The sequence below is a fragment of the Myxocyprinus asiaticus genome, chromosome 43, assembly GCF_019703515.2.
Source record: "Myxocyprinus asiaticus isolate MX2 ecotype Aquarium Trade chromosome 43, UBuf_Myxa_2, whole genome shotgun sequence".
Lineage (NCBI taxonomy): Eukaryota > Metazoa > Chordata > Actinopteri > Cypriniformes > Catostomidae > Myxocyprinus > Myxocyprinus asiaticus.
Genome location: NC_059386.1, coordinates 15,561,578 through 15,583,787, shown reverse-complemented (window position 1 = coordinate 15,583,787; position 22,210 = coordinate 15,561,578).

Here is a 22,210-nt window from a genome sequence, read left to right as displayed (position 1 = left end):
TTTCTGTAGTTAAATCACATTGTGTACAATTGACAATATTAAATATCATTAGTTTAGAAGTTAGCAGGCTGTTAATATATAGGTGATTATGAGGAAAAAAATATTTCTGGATATGTACAAGTTTGGGAGGTTCATGGCATCACATCTTAATAAAAGAGTTTTGCAAAAACCGCTAATGTCTTGACTTGTAAATTCCTCAAGGTATGACACCTCAGGTACTCTTTGTTTTTGTGGATAGACCAAGTCAGCACAGTTTTCAATATCTCAACTCTCTGTAACCTCAATTATTTTTAAGAAAAGGAGGGTTTTGTCAAAATAATTTTTGTGGTTGTCAACATTATGCCACAAATGGTGTCGATTGAGCTACCCTTGTATTGAACTCTGAATATTCATTAAACTATAGTTGCCATTTGGATAACTGTGCTAGAGACACCATAAGACAATTTGGGTTGTGCACAGATTGCAACCAAAAAATTATCTACAGAAATTGTTTTAAATATTTATGCTCCTGAATGTCACTGTATAACTTACACAACGTCCTCAACAATTAAAAAATTCTCTCAATTCATAAAAACTACAGAACCACTCTGTTTAATCTGGAAAACCTTCGGTCTTTCCCCAATTAAAATAGTATGAGACAATGTGAGTGCAAATGTCAGTCTCTTATAGGATCTTATCATTGCTCTAACATTCATCACATCTGTGCTGTACATGATTCATGCTTGTGGTTCATGAGTTCCTCGTAATTGAAGTGCCAAAAAGACGGAGGTGACAGTTCCCACTAAGGGAGAGGAGACTCTCCAGGGCTCTTAGAGAACCTAATTTGTGAGGCCCTTCTACTTGCAGACAATTCCTTAGTGAGGCTCAGAAGAGTTCGTAAATAAGCTCCATGAAAAAGCCTTCAATATCTCCTGTTCCTTTCCCAATTGGCTGTCTGCTATACCGGATAACAGCATGTGTGAAGCAGATCTGTGCAGATCTTCAGATGCTGACTCGCAACACCTTTTGGTACAGAACATCTCCTTATGCAGCCATATATCTGCTGCCAGGAGCAGAAAGCAAAAAGTTAATCTGTTAAAATGCGGTACAATCAGCACACAGGGTGTCTTCTTTTGGGAAGGAAATCGATGAGTCCTGCTCAACAGAAGTCTCCAGTGGGGCAGCTGAACTGACTAAAGATTGATCACAAGATGGTCCACCATTTAACACAGCTTGGTTTGTTTATGTTTTGATATGCACACAGCTCCTGTGCTTGTATCCTTGAGGGAAAGCAGAAATATGGACTCAAAATTCCTGCCTTTCCATAATCAAGTCTGGGTCAGTGCTGATAACTTATTTGAAGATTTTGTTTGTATGTCTGCAGTGACAGAGCCGCAGACAAAGCTGATAAGAGCTAAATGGACACAGAGACATAGGTTATAAATGTCTAAGCACACAGCTAAAAGGCCCTCTTTAAAACTCCAGACTCTCCCAACCTCATTTAATTAAAATGACCAGCCGATAAAAAATGCTTGCACACTATTTCAGTCACTTAAAGCTCATGAAATATTTCCCAGTGTGCAGTGAGGCACAGACGGACTGAGAGTGATGGCAAACTTACGGGCAGCCAGTGCTCTCGCATTAGACAGTTTGTCACAGGACATGTCTCTCCACACAAAAATGTTCTTGACTGGAAGATGGGACAACAAAATCACTATTCTTTTAATAGAGAGAAAAAAATTCAGGGCCTGTGTATGCCATAGAACTTCAAAGCACATTTTTTTTTCAGTGACTATATATCAATATTGAACTATTAAGATCGACTAATAAGAAATGTTTGATTTATTCAATTATTCAACTACATTTGCTTTTCCTGAAGGAAAGACCAGCCATACTCTATATAGATATATAGATAGAGGGATCAAGATTGATAGTAATATGCAATACAGATAATAAATAGATAAAGGTGGCTTCTGTTCCTAGTGTACTTTCAAAAGACTGCTTTAGACTACTGCCAGATTGATTTTAAATGGCAAAATAATTTTTTTCTAGATTCTTTAAAAAAAAAAAAAAAAAAAAAAGAAATGCTTGCCCATGCAAAACTTGCCAAAACAATGTTAGAGTGATGTGGGTGGTTGCCAGAAGGGGTGTGCAAAACTACCAATTTTCATAACTGACTAGCTGGTTGGTTGTTGGGATACAAAACCTTATGCACATCCTGAACCCAGAATGACATGCTTAAATGTAACCAGAGAGCTTGGGAGTCTCAGGGTGATCCTCCCTGCACATTCAAAAGCTCAGAACCGCAAGATAATGATGCATGTACACATCTAGTTCATGACATCAAGCAGTTTAATCTGTCTAACTTCAACTATTTATTTAAGCAGTGTCAGACAGAATCAGGAATCTCTTCAAAGCACCTCAAACATACGGGAATATTACTCACAGCAGAGGATTTAACGTCCGACAGTGATCGTCTTGTAATGTGTTGTTGTGGTCACTATAGTGTTGTCACGGTACCAAAATTTCAGTAGTCGGTACCGATACCAGTGAAATTTCACGGTTCTCGATAGCAATTTCGAAACCACAGCAAAAATATGATAATATGATAATGTGCTATTGAACACATAATTTAGCTATTTTTTATAATTATTTTAATAATTATAGTTTAATAATTATTATTATTTTCCAGAACATGTCTTAAAGTTTAATTTATTAATAAAAATGGTGTCTAATCAATTAGTTCTTAAAACTTTTAATAAGTGAAATTATAACTTTTTAACATCATTGCATTTTTTCTTTTTTTTTTTTTTTTTTTTTGCCAAACTTTTATTCTACAGCAGCCTTGCTTGTGATAAATTTATTTATTGTTATTATTATTATTATTATTATTATTATTACAGAGGATATTACAATTTACTATACAGTTGTATTATTTAAATATTTTGATTCATTTTTTTATTTATTTTTTTAAATTTCAAGCATCTAGCTATTATTTTGAATCGTGCTTTTATTATGATGTGTGTTTTTTCCGGAAGCTTAACTTTTCCGGATAAACAGATTGCGATGGCCCAGTGTGATCATTGAAGTCTTTTAAGCCATGTCTGAAATCTCATCTTTTTACACTGTCCTTTGAGTGTGACAAATGAAATGTAGGACACAGTTTTGGAGTGTTTGTATTTTAGATTACTGGTGTTTGTGTATGTGGTCGTTTTAACTTTGGTCAGCTCTGTTGTTTTAAATGTGATATAAATAAAGTTGAATTGAGATTAAAGCACAAATGCTGTGATTTAATTTTATAAATATATAGTTTAAATGTGCTGTGGGGTTCACAATGGATAAGTGCTCTGCTCTGTCATCTCATACAATGTAAATGATTCTCAATGTCTGTGGAGTTTCTAGCGGATGAGTGGTCGGATTTATTTAAAGTACGCAGCTCATCCACAGAAAGATTGCAGCCTTTAGCGGTTTAATAAATCACACTAGGATATATTATGATTTTAATTTGATGAATTGTCCATTTCAGTGTAAAGGAGTCAAAGAACACATGCAAAAAATTAGCATTTTAAAGCTGGATAGGGTCAGTGCTCGGTACTACCGATACTGCAGAATCACTGGTATCGTTGCATCTTTTTTATTTTAGTATCGACTTGGTACGGAATTACCGGTACTTTTGACAACACTAGATCGCTATAACAGCAAAGATGTACAGTATAAATGGACTAAACTTAAAGCATTAAAGAGACAAAACTTCTTGCAGAGGGTTTTACTGCGCTGATTATTAACAGCAAGCTATAATAACACAAAAAATCTCTCTAAGAAGTTGCATCTTTCAATTAATTCGAAAATTGTGTCTACCACCACTACTAAATATATAATATTAATGTTAGTAGTCGACCTCATTAATCGACTAGTCAGTTGTTGGATGACTAGTCAATTAGCTGACCACCATAGCACATCCCTAGTTGCCAGGGTGTTGCTATCCAGTTGCTAGGATGATCAAGGTGGTTGCTCAAGTTACTTTGTTGGTATTGCATCCGCCATATTGAGAACTCCTCAACTGTTGGTCTGATTCTCACAACATTTTGCATGTATCGTCTTGAGACCCTTCGTGTTGGTGGGGGTGGGGGTTGGGACTATCCTGCCAAATGTGGTGTCTCTAGGACTTACAGATTTTGCTGACCAGACATTTTTAGGGCAGAAAAAGAATACACTGAATCACTGGAGCCATCTGCATCTTGGAGCCACCATCTAGAGGAAGTAGGCTAATTTTATTTTATCTAATGACCAAATTTAAAACTTTGACCAACAAACTTTTACCACCATACATTTGTTTCGAATATATTAAGTGTTTAGCATGTTTTCCCATCCTACCATTTAATTGTTCCAGATGTGAAACCCAAGTAGAACATCTTTCTGCCTGCAGAATGGAGAATGAAGTCAGAATTCTGTGCTGTTACTAAATGTTTTGCTTCTCAATTGCTCTTCCTCTGCTTGTACAGTACATAACTCACCTGCTGATCCGCCAAATCACACAAATAAACACCAACCCCCACACACACAAACAAATTGAGTTAACAAAGGTGTTTCGCCAGAAATATGCCTTTTCTGAAGATGTTGCTGCAGGATACTAAGGGGGATGTTGCAATCTGTTGTCTGGGACCTATTAATATATGCAGTACAAACAAGCATTTCAAATTTGGTCTCCTAGTGACATGATGCTTAACTTATGTTTGACAGGGCCATATTAATGAGCTGTTTGTGTCAAACAGTGTTCATCATTTCTGGGTTGCTGGCTAATGAATGCAGCCTGTGCTAATACTGTGTAGATACTGACAGTATATGATGAGTGTGTACCTTTTAAATCTTAGAAACAAGCAGGATAAAGACAAGAGACTTATACTCTTAAACCCAACTGGCCTCACAGGGAATTCACAAAGAATGAATTGCATTGTTTTAGCACCCAGTTCACTAAAGGAATTAAACAAATCAGGTGATGCCACAAACACACCCAAATATTTAGAACTTAAAATAATTTGCACAGCGAAACTCCTGATCTTCCTGAATGTGGGTGTTTAATGTGCTTAAATATGTACAAAAGTAGTGCTACTGTTTAGTGAATTCGCTCCTTTGTCTTAAAGAGATTTATGAATTTATTATGGAAACGTCGAGCCCCAATATAATGTTAATGTTTAAATTTGGGTCATCAGTGGGCCACTTTTGAAAGCAATTGTCTGCATTCATTTTTAATGGCTTTTATGAAAATTAATTCATTATTGATGGTTTTCTGAATCTGTCCCCAGTATGACATCAGAGAATGGTGGGATGGAAAGGATGAATTTCCTGCATCCAGTAAGAATCAGCTGTTTTTATCAAACAACAATGATTCTCATAAAAATATATAATGCCACACATGACAGGTGATTGTGATAAATATTTATTGTGATTTTTATAGTTGAAGAGGGAAATCTGTGGGCTGGAATTGTCAAATGAAGTATGACAGCAATTAAAAATACACAGCAATTAATTCAGCAGCACTCTAACCTAACTACCAGTCTTAAAGTATTAATGTGCATTATGGGTATCATTCAACTTAAATATTAATGGCGTGAAACAATAAAGTTTATTTATTTATTGGTGTCCTGAAAGGTGAAAAAACTGCCCACCAAGGGCAAATGGCACTCTCCTTACTAAGTTCTGTGAAATTAACCTGAATTGATCATGCTTGTGTTCATAAAAACAGGGAACCTGGACCCATAAAATTGCAATTTCACGCATTAATCATTTTAATCTGATTCATTCTCCTTCATCCTTTATCCTTGAAGTGGAATCATGATCAGTCTCCTATATGCCAAGGTTCCGCTTACACACCTCATTTGATTTCTGTTTCTTTTTATCTTTCTCTCTGTCGCTGTCTGTCTGTTCCTGGCAGGTAGGAGTTGTGTGTTGTCTGACATCCTAGATGCTGTGATGTCTTTGGTCAGCAGTTTTAAAGAGTAATGACTGCGGTGGTCACCAGACTTTTGCAGTTGAGGGGGATTCCAGCAGTATCGTTTAATGTATCCTGTTTGCTCTGTTACACTCTGCCAATCCAATGAGCTCCTGCAGCTCTGGACCTTTTACGGATGACGTGGAGACAGACCCAAGAGTTGCATTTAGCCTCGCGGAAATGCTCATGGCAATCACTCTAAAACAAATGTGGTGAAGGAATGGTCTGAGTCACTTCCACCGTACTGAAGGATTCTGATGCAGAATCTAGTCATCTTTTTTACTCTGAAACAGTGTTAGGGAAGCCGCTTTGAAGCTGTTTCTACTCATTACAAAGTAGCTAAACTTCAGTTAAGCTACTCTTTAAAAAATAGTAAGCTACACTGCAAGCTTCTAACAAAACGTAGCTACTAACATTAAAGGTATTTAACCTCCGGAGACCCCTGTGTGACAGCTGTGTGCTTTTTCCATTCCCCTTTTTGATTTGTAACTAGTAGCCCCTAAAAAACGTAAATAAATAAATAAATAAAAATAAAAATAATTACAGTGCATCCGGAAAGTATTCACAGCGCTTCACTTTTTCTACATTTTGTTATGTTACAGCCTTATTCCAAAATGGATTAAATTAATTATTTTCCTCAAAATTCTACAAACAATACCCCATAATGACAACATGAAAGAAGTTTGTTTGAAATCTTTGCAAATTTATTAAAAATAAAAAACGAAAAAAATCACATGTACATACGTATTCACAGCCTTTGCCATGACACTCAAAATTGAGCTCAGGTGAATCCTGTTTCCACTGATCATCCTTGAGATGTTTCTACAACTTTATTGGAGTCCACCTGTGGTAAATTCAGTTGATTGGACATGATTTGGAAAGGCACACACCTGTCTATATAAGGTCCCACAGTTAGCAGTGCATGTCAGAGCACAAACCAAGCCATGAAGTCCAAGGAATTGTCTGTAGACCTCTGAGACAGAATTGTATCAAGGCACAGATCTGGGGAAGGGTACAGAAATTTTTTTGCAGCTTTGAAGGTCCCAATGAGCACAGTGGCCTCCATCATCCATAAATGGAAGAAGTTTGGAACCACCAGGACTCTTCCTAGAGCTGGCCGCCCGGCCAAACTGTGCGATCGGGGGAGAAGGGCCTTAGTCAGGGAGGTGACCAAGAACCCTATGGTCACTCTGACAGAGCTCAGTGTTTCTCTGTGGAGAGAGGAGAACCTTCCAAAAGAACAACTCTCTCTTCAGCACTCCACCAATCAGGCCTGTATGGTAGAGTGGCCAGATGGAAGCCACTCCTCAGTAAAAAGCTCATGACAGCCTGCCTGGAGTTTGCCAAAAGGCACCTGAAGGACTCTCAGACCATGAGAAACCAAGATTAAACTCTTTGGCCTGAATGGCAAGCGTCATGTCTGGAGGAAACCAGGCACCGCTCATCACCTGGCCAATACCATCCCTACAGTGAAGCATGGTGGTGGCAGCATCATGCTGTGGGGATGTTTTTCAGTGGCAGGAACTGGGAGACTAGTCAGGATCAAGGGAAAGATGAATGCAGCAATGTACAGAGACATCCTTGATGAAAACCTGCTCCAGAGCGCTCTGGACCTTAGACTGGGGCGAAGGTTCATCTTCCAACAGGACAACGACCCTAAGCACACAGCCAAGATAACAAAGGAGTGGCTACGGGACAACTCTGTGAATGTCCTTGAGTAGCCCAGCCAGAGCCCAGACTTGAACCCGATTGAACATCTCTGGAGAGATCTGAAAATGGCTGTGCACCGACGCTCCTCATCCAACCTGATGGAGCTTGAGAGGTTCTGCAAAGAAGAATGGGAGAAACTGCCCAAAAATAGGTGTGCCATGCTTGTAGCATCATACTCAAAAAGACTTGAGGCTGTAATTGGTGCCAAAGGTGCTTCAACAAAGTATTGAGCAAAGGCTGTGAATACTTATGTACATGTGTTTTTTTTATTTAATTTATTTTTTATAAATTTGCAGAGATTTCAAACAAACTTCTTTCACGTTGTCATTATGGGGTATTGTTTGTAGAATTTTGAGGAAAATAATGAATTTAATCCATTTTGGAATAAGGCTGTAACATAACAAAATATGGAAAAAATGAAGCGCTGTGAATACTTTCCAGATGCACTGTATATATATATATATATATATATATTCTTTTTTGACCAAATAGTTTTCCTAAAAATGTATTTCCACATACAGTTTGTGGACAATGGGACTATGTTGTGAAATCTTAAATAATATCAAGCTATAAAAAGTCAGATCGTTTTTTATCAAACTGTTTATTATGTTTTTCAGGAGTGTTGGTTATTCATGTTTTTGAGACGTTACAGACATTACATCAGCAATAAGCATAATTAATACTGATTCAAAGAAATGGCCAGCATCATCCAATCACTGCCAAGCATGTTAACATAAATTTATACATTATGTTCTGATTCTAAGTACTGATTACCGTTGTCCCATGTCAGCCAAACATGTTGTGTGGCCCAAACATCATCTGCAGCCTGAAACTGAACTTTAAATAGGAAGTTTGGATTGAATGCACTTAGCTCCATAGAGAGCTATAGGATGATCCCTTGATCCCTATTTAGTGAATGACTTAACCTCCAGTGTTCTGTCTGTTTGCACTGGTCTTAGAACAGTTAGAAATTCACCTTATTTTCATCCTAACTCCATATAAATCCTCATAAAGCAACAGTTTCCAGGTTATGGATGCATCCATTGATTCTCAATGTGATTATGCACAGTGATTATAGGATATTTTAACTGAACGTTAAATGAATGTAGTGTGCAAAAATATTCTCAAATGTAAACAATTTTTAGAGACTAGAGACTAATCTTTTGACTCAAACAGGTTTTAGTGTAAAAACGTAATTAGGTTTCTTACCAGATGTAGTTTTATTGGTGTTTCTCCCAAAGAAAAACTCTGCTGTGATCAGCGAGTTAAACCATTTTCTGACAGCACAGAGTCCTCTGAACTGAGATCAGTTAGTTAAAATGTAATTAAATTATGCATTGCATATAGCTAAGACAAAACATAATGTCCACGCAGATGGCCGAAAATAGTTTTAAATGTACACTGTAACTCTCAGATGATAATATTTTATTGATTGCAGAATTAATTAATCTTATATTTAATGTATTTAAAAGATTTCTAATCCAGAACAATATTATGAGGCACAGCTGTCTGTAAATATCCTCAGCAAGCTGACTAACATGTTTTACGGTGTCATAATAAGAGTTCTCCAAAAATATGCAAGAACGAACCTGGCATCCTTCGTGTTTCCATGTCTCTAACATCAAAGAACATTATTAAATGTTTAATTTAATGTTGCCACCCTAATGCTATATATACTAAATACAACTAATTAAAAATGAGAAGACAATCTATTTACTATATTTAACTGATTAGAAAACAGTGATAATCAGTTATAATTAACTAAATATTTCGAAAAAGGTGAATTGAATCATTTATTTGAACTAGTTCATTTAAATGAACAATCAAAAAAAATAAAAAAAATAAAAAATAAAAAAAAACAGTTCGCTAAAATGAATTGGACTTCCCAGCGCTACATATAAGGTTTATTTACACTCACTGAGCACTTTAGTAGGAACACCTGTACACCTGTACTTATTCATACGATTCTCTAATCAGCCAATTGTGTGGCAGCAGTGCAGTGCATAAAATCATGCAGATAAGGGTCAGGAGTTTCAGTTAATGTTCACATCAACATGTTCACATTAGAATGGGGAAAAAATGTCGTCTCAGTGATTTCGACCATGCCGCATGAACGGCTGTAACTGCTGATCTCCTGGGATTTTCATGCACAACAGTCTCTACAGTTTTCTTAGAATGGTGCCAAAAACAAAAAACATCCAGTAAGCGGCATTTCTGCGGACAGAAATGCCTTGCTGATGAGAGAGATCAGTGGAGAATGGCCATACTGGTTTGAGCTGACAGAAAGGCTATGATAACTCAAATAATCACTCTGTACAATTGTAGTGAGCAGAATAGCATCTCAGAATGCACAACACTTCGAACCTTGAGGCAGATGGGACACAACAGCAGAAGACCACATTGGGAACTTTATTAAGACCATAGTGTTCCTAATAAAGTGTTTAGTGAGTGTATATGAACTGTCTAAATAAACCGATCCACGTCCAATGATTTGGACTTCCAACCCTACATTTGAGAGAGAGGATGGCTTAGGTGAGCGTGTTTGATTACTCCCATGTGTTTTGAAACACAACACTGCTACTCATTGAAACAAAGTGTCATTTACTGGTAAAATAATTGGTAAAGCTTTGCTACTTTTAGGTAGTTACTCCCTACACTGCTCTGGAAACCTGCAAGCCACCACACTCCCACGGTAAACTCAATTTAATCTTCGCATTGCTGATAACTGAATCATCAAATTCAAGGATAGAATGTTGATGTTTCTTTGAAATGCATACCGATTACAAATCAGGAGGATGTAGGCTGCTATAGTTAGCGTCAGTGAATCAAAATGATATGGGTCATAAATTCAGGCAGGAGTTTATCATCGTTGATTTGCTGCTTTGATGAAATATGCAGAGAAAACATTAAGACCACTTTGCCAATAATCCAAAATATGCCTTGTAAAGTCGTAGAGTGGTAAAGCTGTGGAGAGAGAGATGGAAAGCCAGAGAATGTGAGAGCACTTATTAGATCTTCAGTGGAAGTAATGGATGTCATTTGTGAATGCATACGCGCCAGTATGATACACACCATTTCATATGAAAGACAGGACAAATCTGATTACGGAGCAAAATGCCTGTTGTGTGGAAAAGATTGTTTACATTTTAAATCAATTGAGCTGAGAAGGGACAACTCAGGCTTACTGATCCCACAATACACAGCCACTATAAAGCCTCTGTCTGTTTTCTGGAACAGACTATTTGGTGGCTTTTTAATTAACTGGGGGAGAAGATTACTGCTGATTCCTCTGACGAGTGAATCATGCCGAAACGTGGCACTAAGCTGCAAAAACAATGGGCTGCATTTAGAGCATCTTCCCACTTTTATGAAGAATGGGATTGACCAGAGACAGGAACGCATACTAATCTATCCAGCTGGCATTTTTCGTCAATATTTACAGCATAGCAGCCATCAGCTTGGCGTCCCCATTTGTACGCTTTGGAGAGAGGAACAATCTATGATTCTAATGCTATGGCAGACATTTATCATTTAATTAATAGCAACAGGTCGGAGGTAGGGAGATCAGTGTAGTGAGACTTCCTCCCAATGCATAAACGTTATAGAAGTGCAGCAAAGCTCAAGAGCTCCCCCACATGCTGCCTGCAGAGCTCCCCTTGGCTGGAATATTACTCCCTTTGGTCATCTGAAGTTTTTGCTAAAGCAACTGTGTTGTATTGAACTGATTTCGGAACTGTAAAGTGGACATTTCACCATAGACGTGAGGCAAGAAATAATGCAGAAATTATTCCCCTGAGTGCTGTGAGAGCAAAGGACGTGCAGTCTACAGGGATGTCCAGGGGGAGCAGGTTTCATCGAGAGGCGGTCGCAAAGTGATCCTGGTGCTTTCCCATGAGAATTACATGTGCACGTACAGTTCTTCAGAAGCAGAGGAGATCAGACCATTTGTTATTTAATAACAGCATCACTCAGCCACAACATATTTTATTGAAACTCTGTTGGTTAAAAAAAAAGAAAGGCTCTTTTGTTCTTATGAGTGGAAGAATCACCCTGGAGCTGCCTCATTTGATAAGTGTAGTGTCATTGTTCCAAAGTGCAGCTTCCTTCCTCTAGGACGACAGCACTGTGGGACAAGGCTGCTGTGATTTGTCATAATAAATATACATGAGTTTATTCATTTTGCTCTAAACCAGAGAAATATGAACTTGGACGTCTGTAAAATTAAGACGATCTCGTTATTGCTGGTGACAAATATAATTGTATTTTCTATTTGTGCAAGTCTCTATCATGCTTCAAAATTCCTGTTGGCAAGAATGATTGTCCATAACGATCCTTAATCTCATCAGTCTTTATAACTTCATTCTTATTCGAGGGTGCTGCTGCCCTGAGGATTGCCAGTTCAATTTGCAGAGCTGAGAGAGTGTAAATCAATCTAGATCATCACATTCGGCCCATGTTCCCATCTCTTCCTTTTACTTGTCTAATCATGGATCAGGTAAAAATGTTAAAAGAATAGTTCACCCAAAAGGAGAGCCCGTTTGGCACTTGACCACGTGTTGTTTTTAGCTCTCCTCTAAAAGTGCACAAGATTTTCACAGAAAATGACTCTCATTAAAACCTATCGTATGCCTTCAGAAGACTTGGAAAATGTTGCACGATTAGCAGGGATTACTTTTATGATACTTTTGGGTCCTTTATTAAGCTTTAAAGTGAAGCAATGTCCACTGCCATCATATTGAAAAGACGGACCAGGATATTCTTAAAACATCTCCGCTTGTGTTCCGCATCAGAATGAAAATCATTCGGGTTTGGAACGACCTTTAAATTAATTTAATTAGTCATTTCTGTGCCACAAACTGCAATTGCACAATTAATAACAGTTTTCAAACAGGTTTTCCTGAACAATCCCCTCACCTGCTATAGAGTGCAACAGTGTCCGCCCACTTATTGAGCCGTATGGGTTCCGGAAGTATTTTTCCTGTTCAATGTTCACATAGACTTTTCATTAAATCCTACATAAAAGAGTTGTAAGCCATGAATAAAAAAAAACAGCTCAGAGGTAAATCACAACATCACTAACTTTGTTTTGAGGAAAACATTTATTTGAAAATCAGACAAAAAGACAAGGGTACAAGAGTGTGTACTTACCGTCTTTCATGAGGGCATGGACTACAATTCCCTAAAGCATTGTGAATTATGTTATTGAATAAAAAAACTATGGGAATATACAAAACTTGATTTTAGGTTGTTGATTATAAGTATTGAAACAATATATTTTACGTTTATCGCAAAATATTCCGATATGTACAAAAAGATAAGTAATTTAAGGGTGAAGAGACACGACCTGATTATGTCATTTACAGTGCATCATGGGAGTGGGTGGTCGCTCTGAAGCATGTTTCGCAGGCTTCTTTGGCCGCGGTTCTCTGATTGGTGAATGTAGTTGTAGTTGTTTACCATGAATTTCCCAATCAAACATGAGTTTTAAACAATGAAGTTGAAATACGGATGACTTCAGCAGAAGCATTTACCATCGATAAACAACATCGGACCTCAAGGTAGGTCTGTCTTTAAAGGTTTATGAGTTATCGTTGAAAATCAATTAGTCTATGGGATACATGAATGGGATTTAACTTCCGGAACCAGACTGTTGCGCTCTATTGGTCAGACAAACAGTTAGTCACACCCCTAGATAACACCACTGGTTGAGCCAATGTTGTTGTGTCTGGCTGGTTGGGATGCACAAACAAACAGACTTTTCAGGAAAATCAACATATGAATAACTTGCTTTGCCTCTGCATGTCAAGCTGAGTTAAGAGTAACTGTTTTAACATAAAAAAAATACACACCATTAAGTAAGGCCTATGAAGAAAAACAACTATAATTTCACCAATGTAACTGACCAGCTTCCCGTATTGACTATTTACAAAATCATACTTTCTGGATTTTTGGTAGCTTTTTTGCAACCCTGTGGGTTAAATTATACTTTGTACACAATGAAAGCAAAACAGGTGTAGAACTGAAGTGAATAAGTGTTCACAGGGTGATTTTGTAGAGGTAGGTTTCCATGCATAGTGGCGTGGGCCAGTGCACCACTCTGATTGGCTTTCAACGGATGGCCATTCAGAATAAAGTGTGCGGGGTCCGGTTCTTTTGTGATGACACATTAGCAGCACAGAGAGCAATTATAAGCAGTAGCCTTCAGCCTTGCTTAATTCATTATACATCCATGACTGACCGTTTGAGCCACACTTCCTAGTCCCTGCTGCGTGCAGCATCCGCCAGAGAAAGGGGACCAAAGGGAGATGCTAGAGTCGGTCGCTATTAACAGAATTAACTCCAGCTGGGAGCACCGCCCAGGGAGAACACACCAATTCCATTATCTCAGCTGGATCCGGGCCACTGCTGTCCTCTTCATCACCCAGCACAGCCACACCACACCACAGCCAAAGTGCTCAGCACTGCTCTCTGCTCTCAGGCCAGTCCCCGCTGGACCAGCACTCTGCATGTCTGAACTCTCTAGCACTTGCTGAACAGCAGCATAACTAAAGCATTTGCATTTAAAATATTCATCTGGCAGTAACACACACACACACACATTGCACAACCACATTGCAATCTTTTCTGAAGAATGTGCTTTTTATGTTCTCATACTTTTTTATGCAGCTATTTTTTGCCCCAGTTCAAATGTTCCATCTCTTTTTTTTCTCCCTAAGTTTTGTTGAACGTTGTTGAACTGAAGATTTAATGTAAGTTAAGTTTATTCCAACAAATCTAAGAGAGGACAGAGACCCAGACAGACAGACAGACAGACAGACATGTTTCTTCAGTACTGGCACAGTATACGCCTATTAGAATGCAGGGTTTTTTTTTTTTCAGTCCATTAGTGTTGTGAAGATGTTTCTAACACAAATGGTTTGGTCCACTCAGCCATTCATTTTATGACCATGAATTGCTGTTTATAATAGTATTTATAATACTGTTTCTTGCAAGCCATTTTCTTTTTTCAATATCAGGACCGTGTTTTCTGAATGTTGTGGTTCGGAGCATTTCACAAAAGGAAGTATGCTATTGATTGTAGCAGACCTCTTGTTGCTTTGTGCATTACTAATTGTATTTGCAGATGGATCAGAGAGACAGTATAGCACTTCATAGCGATGGTCTTATGAACGAGGCTGCTTTGTATTGATCCCATAATTCTTCCTCTAGAAATTAATTCTGCTTGAAACACACACTGTAATCATGCTAACAGACCAGAAAGTTTGTTAGGACCCTGTGCTTGATTTTCATCACAAAAGTTTCTTTATTGAGTTTTGTTACCTTCGAAAACCTAACAATTCTGGGCTACTGTTGTTCAAAGGTAAAAAGCATTAACTATGCACATTTTGTCAACATTGGGTTATGGTATAATTGAAATCGGGTCTCTTGTCCTGTTACACATGTAAGGGTCAATGCTCAGATTCAAATAAAACTGTAAAAATTGGAGACAAACTACAAAATAAACACAAAAACTTAAGTTGAACAAACTGTGAAGTCATTGTACTTGAAGCCAGTTCAGTTTTGGCATAGCTACAACATTTTGGAGGCAGATCCACTAAACAGTTGCACCACATTTGAGTGTGATATTTCAGCACAAATACCTGCGTCTTATTTACTAACCACCTGCAATCACGATTAGAGGGTGCAATCAGCACTGAAACTGCACTGCATCTTCACTATTTAAATTAAGTCATTGTCATTTTTTTTTTCTGCGCAAACACGCCTCCTTTCTATGTAAATTAGGTTTATTAAAGATTGCGCTTCATTTACAAAACTGTGCTAATGAAAGTAGGCAGTAAAATTAATTTTATTTAAAAGAGATGTTTGTGAACATTTTCAACCGATCATTTCAGCCGTAATTAATCAAATACTCATCAAATGATTTTGAAGAGCGTTATAACCTGTCATATATCCAGATGTGTGGTGTCGTCAAGTGCATATTCTGCATGTTTAAGATGATCCAGATGTCTAGATCATGGTGATGCTGATCATCGGCAGGGTGGGTCAAATACGGTGGACTGTGGATCCTCAGATATATTGCGCTCAGAATCGGACCGCAAGATCAGAATTGCACGTGCAAATTGCGTTCAGCATTTTATGGGCACTTTTGCGCCGTTGCCTGAAAAGCATAATTCCTTTAGTGAATCCGGCACTAAACGAGCACAGGTAACGCGTGCACAAAAAAAAAAAAACTATTCATTCTTAGTGAATCTTTGCCTTTGTAGGTCAGAATCTTCCAGCAGATTACATGAAAACTTCTAAACTTCTAAAAATATAGAAAAAGAAGATAATAACAACGTTATTTTGGTAACACTTTGCAACACACTCTCTCACAGCGAAATCGTGAGGATTCGTATGACTTTTCTAAATTTGGCTAATTTGTATGATTTCGTATGACTTTCACTACAGCCAATGACTTTGCTGGACATCGTTTCCATTTAATACGTGACAATTACTTGCTTCTATCACACACAACAGCTTCCTATCATGTTTACACACTCTACTGATCGGTTAGGTTTAGATAAGGGGTTTGGGTAAGGGCATAATATTAATAATCATTTCCTTGACACTTTACTTCTGCATTACACATCTGGCAGGTGATGAAATCATACGAATTCATACAATCGAAATCATACGAAATAGCCAACTCGTAAAATATGTACGAATTTTCATGAGATCGGGTTGCACTTAACAATAAGGTTGCATTTGTTAATATTAGTTACTGCATTATTTAAAATGAACTAAAAATGAACAGTACATGTTTACAGCTTTTATTCATCTTGGTTAATATTAATTTATGAAAATACAATTGTTCGTTGTTAGTTCATGTCAGTTTATAATGCATTTACTAATGTTAACATATACATTTTATTTTAATGTATGAGTTTGTTGAAATTAACATTAAGCAAGATTTATAAGTGCTGTAACAGTATTGTTCATTGTTAGTTCATGATAAATTAAAATTGGAAAGTTATACATATAACATTTATTTTATACTGAATATTTTGCAAATGCAGATTCTTCCATTTTGTACTTGATCTTTAACACTATTAAGTCTGCCATGTAATCAACACCAGACAGTTCCTGTGCCTTATAGAAGCGCGTTCTTGGAAAAAAAAAAAAAAAAAAACTGTGGCAGAGAAAATAAAAGAGATAGCAAAAGAGCAAAACATGCAAAATCAGTATGAGCAGTTTACAATGGTGTGTGTCTGCCAACATGTTGTTTCCCTGAGAACAGACATTCAAACAGATGTCAGTGTTTGGTCACATCTGTAGTGACAGGTGAAAATGAGACACAAGGAAATACAAACTGCTGTGTTCTCTGTACTAACAGTGAGTGGGGTATTACGCCCACCACATTTCCTGTTAGAATACCAGGCCTGTGTTCAAAGGCAGATCATGGATGGATGGATGGATACCAGTTATCACCTGTGACAGATGAGTAACGGAAGTCTCTGATGGAACTGATAACATCTCACCAAAATGCTGCACAGCAATGCAATCAAACACAGTTTGCAAAGGGACTAGGAATAGTTTATTGATTCACATCATAGTATTTTGTACTTTGAAAACAAAGGTTTCATAAATGAATAAACAGCCTACGATTAGCTTAGTAACATTTCCAAAAAATCCTGAATCATTCTAAATTTGCAAATGCAATTTATTTTATTTTTTTAGATAAACAATGTAATTTGCATGAGATTGAGACATGATTTTTGGTCCAGAAAGAGCAAGCTGTTTGTTAAAGTCTTGTATTGCAAACAACACTCACTCTATTTATAACAGTTTGAGACATGCATTTTGCTCTAAGAAGACAACGTTGCTTGTTAAATTAAAGGGATAGTTCACCCAAAAATGAAAATTCTCTCATCATTTACTCACCCTCATGCCATCACAGATGTGTATTATTTTCTTTCTTCTGCGAAACTCAAACAAAGATTTTTAGAAGAATATCAGCTCTGTAGGTCCATACAATGTAAGCGAATGGTGACCAGACCTTTCAAGCCAAAAATCACATAAAGGCAGCATAAAAGTAATCCATAAGACTCCAGTGGTTAAATCTATATCTTTAGAAGTGATATGATAGGTTTGGGTGAGAAACAGATAAATATTTATGTCCTTTTTTACTATCAATCTTCAATTTCACTTTCCCTTTCACATTTTTAAAGTGAAAATGAAAGTGGAGATTTATGGTAAAAAAGGATTTTAATATTGATCTGTTTCTTGCCCAAAGCGATTGCATAGTTTCAGAAGACATGTATTAAACCACTTGAGTCTTATGGATTGCTTTTATGTTTTCTTTATGTGATTTTTGGAGCTTTAAAGGTCTGGTCACCATTCACTTGCATTAAAATGACCTACAGAGCAAAAATATTCTTCTTAAAATCTTCATTTGTGTTCTGCAGAAGAGAGAATGTCATCTGGGATGGTATTTAGTTTGTGTTATTTAGTTTATGTTGCTTTTGTCAATATGGCAGTTGCCTTGGTCACCTGACTTGTTCATACTGATATCTAGTGGCATGGAAGCAAAACCTTTTAATGAGGAAAAATGACCTATTTTTAATATCCTATTACAATGTCTATAATAGACTTACATTAAAAGTGTCATTCATGTAGTAAACCAGATAATTCCAAAGGGCTCATAAACCACTGGAAATAACATTCCATGGAAATTAATATATTTATCTGTTTAGGAATTGCTTTCCCCCTAGAATGAGCACCCTCGCCTCTTAAACGACCATCATGCCACAATCTCTTACAAATCTCTGCGGCCCAGCTGCATATGCCTTCCACGTTCAGCATGAACCAGCATGATGGTTTAAATGACCCTGAAATATGATTTCTCATTTGTATATCTCGGATTTTAAATTAAACATTTGTCACAGCTTAAAAAAGTAATTGTTTTGGATTTTTTTCCCCCCATTTTGATTGCAATAAAGTTCTAACGCACATTTTATATCTGTGACTGCACGGCACATTTACAAGAATAGAAGAGAGTACACTAAGTAATGAATTACTAAATTTATTCTCTAAATTTTTATTACATTCATCCCCTAGAACATTGCACCCCTTTTTCATAATTACCTTTATTGCTCATTGCACTGCTCAAAAAATGTCATTTAAATTTCATATTTTGAAAATAAAGCCAAATAGCACATTTACAACTGTCATGCTTAGGTTATCTGTTTTGACTTCAAAATAGTGACATTGTGTTGTTTTTGTTTGCTTAACAAAACAGAATGCTCAGAGTCTATCTAAAAGGCTAAATGCCATTTCTGAGCAGTAACTGAGGTTGAATTTCATTCGCTGAGCGTGTAGCCGAAATGGAGCGACCCTTTTACTTAGATACTGAGTGAAACACTGGCATGTTAATTATAGTAAATATGTTGGAAAAACTCACTGGAAATGAGGAGGTCATGCGGGGGTGCTGAAATATTTGTCATACAAAAGGCAGAAAGCATAAGCCATTTCATGGCTCTGTGCAATCAGCCCATCTTTTGAAACATATCTTCCTGCATTCATGAAATATTCCAAAATATAATCGAAGGCCACACAATCAACATCAAAATTTTGACACATGAAAAATTATTTTCTTGGTATTCACATGTACATTTTAATTAAAATGAAATTTTGGCATATCAAGTTTTTTAACAGGACTACTTTCTTGGATGTAAATTAATTAAAATTAAAATCAGGCATTTCAGGTGTCAGACAGCCTTTACTATTTTGAAACTAATAATGTAATAAAGTTTTTTGGGGCTGAACTAACAAACTCCGAAATGTCAAAGGTGGAAATTGGCGATGTGTGACTGAGAGTTGTTCTCCAATTGTGGAGATATGGAGTCAGCGTAGGCGCTGATATTAGTGAACATACGAGTGAAAATCACAAGGGAGTTTAGAGCACAGTTTCAGAGAATGAGGGGTGCCAGGTGGGATCAGGCTTGACTGCACAAGTTAATCCTCATTACCGAGTCCTCATTTCAGATGTGATGCAGTTGTGTGCAGCTCTGATTCATCTTTCATCCTGGCCTCCACTCAGAACACACTCATTCTTCATAAAACTACTCAATAAAGCATTTCAGAACAGACTCTGGTTGAGATGTTGTGGCATATGCATTTGTTGGCATACCATTTTACGCTGTTTAATTTAAAAGAAAGTGACCTGACTTTAAACAAAGCATGTAGTTATAAGTAAACTTTTGTATATGTTTACTTACTGATGTAAAGAAACACCTTGTTGCTGTCAAAATGACAAGTTCAGCTTTAATGAACAACAACATGAGAAATAGATTTCATTATGTTTAATGTTTAAAATTCAGTTATGAAATAGAAAGTTCTACCATTAGCTTTAAACCAGCAGTTTATCTGATCTTTAAGTATAGTCAGTTAAATGAGGACCTTTAGCAGGAAACTTTTTGCCTTCCTAGATCATATGTGGATTCTGGATCATACCGTAAGTGTTGCTCAATTTGCAGCTGTTAGTAGTGCATAGAAACTAGGGATGTGCACCCATAAAACGCTTAACATGGTTTAATGTACTAAAAGAGTAATACACTGAATTTGGTCTTTAAATACCAGTGTTTTAGTGCATTAAGCCACGTTAAACATTTTCTTTATAACGTTTTCTATGGGGTAAACGCTTAATGTGCAATGTTGTGCATTGTGATTCTGGGCTCATTTGCTTGCCTGTAGATAGCATGCATAACCAATAAGATGCATACTGAATTTGGTCTTCAAATACCACTGTTTTAATACATTAAGCCACGTTAAGCATTTTCTTCATAACGTTTTCCATGGGGGGATAATGTTTAACGTGCAACTTTGCGAGTTGGGTTGAGATTCTGGGCTCATCTGCTTGGCTATATATAGTATGCATCATCAATAAGGTGCATACTGAATTTGGTCTTCAAATACCACTGTTTTAGGACATTAAGCCACATTAAGCATTCCCTATCTGTCATTCACTCGACGTTGTGTCAATGTAGTGACACTAGGGGTAACTCTTGGGAGCCCGAAACAAGGAAAAAAGGCCAATGAGAATTTGAAAAAAGGCCAATGAGAATTGGCGAGTGGTATTTGCATACCACTCCCCTGAACATACGGGTATAAAAGGAGCTGTTATGCAACCACTCATTCAGATTTTCTCTTTTGAGCCGAAAGGTCGATGCTCACTGAGCGGAATTCTCATGGCTGTTTATTCACCTCTGCTGGATCTGACGGCGCATTTCAGCGGCTTCTTCCCTCTGCACTGGTGCACTGCAGAGAATGCCCCTGGGCGCTTCGGCAGAAATAAAAGAGTATATAAAAAAAGAGTATATTTCTCTAAAAGAGCAGCACACACCTTTTAAAGATGCCTTTCCGTTTGTGTGTTATTCCTGGTTGCGGTCATTATCTCTCGCCTTCTGACGGTCACGATCGTTGTCTTTCGTGTCTGGGCACAACCCACGTGGAGACAGCGTTCGTGGATGGGTCATGTACTCATTGCGAGAACATGACCATGGCAACATTGTGGTCGCGGCTTGCCTTTGTAAGAAAGCAAGCCACCCCAGCGGCTCCCCGCCTCGGTCCTTCTACCTACGGGTATGAGGCCAGCGCGGCTAGCACTGGGAGCGATTTGGGGACCTCAATGGGACCACCTCCGCCGGGTATCCCCCACGGACCTCCCATTCCCCAGCACGCTAGTCTGCCCCGATCGGGCTTCCGGATGAGTCCGCTGGCTCGTCTCATAGCGAGTTCGACCTCTTGTTCGGAGCCTGCAAAGGTGATGAGCTCTCGAGCACAGCATCGGAGAGCGGGCTCGTCCAGTCGGACACGGAAGCCTTAGCTGGGCTTCCTCCCTCAGGTATGGTCGCCCAGTCACAGGCTGATGCAGAGATGATGGACATGCTTTCCCGGGCAGCCACGAGCTTCGGGCTAGAGTGGAACCCTCCGCTCTCCCCTGAACTCTCGCGGCTCGATGATTGGTTCCTGGGCCCGTGGCGCCAATCACAAGGGCATCCTCCTGCGGTGACTGCACCGGCTCCACCGCAGCCCGCCCCTGCGGCCCGGCCCTGGCGTGGAGCCCACCACAGGAAGCAGACACCACCCATCTCACGGCCGGCCGCCAAGAACCCGAGAAAGGCTTCGAAGCGCCCCTGAGACGGGCGACCCAGGGTGAGGAAACCCGCTGCTCTGGAGCTGGTAAGCAGACCACTCCATCCCCGGTGGAGGGCCGGGAGGAGAATCTTTTGTTACCTTTTCATTTAATTTCGCCGCATGCCCAAGTGGCTGCGGTACCCAAGAGTTCAGCAAAAGAGCAGTTTCCTTATTCCCTGGGACATTCCCTGGGAGGGTGGCCGTCATCACGACCACCCTCCACCATTCCATTTTGGCAGGTTTGGTGCTCTAGCGGCGGTCTACCCGCCCCTGCTTGCCCAGCTGTGGCACAAATCCGCCCCTGATGTGACAGTCTCCACGGGTCACAAGGACAAGCCTCTTCCTCCCCCGTCCCAG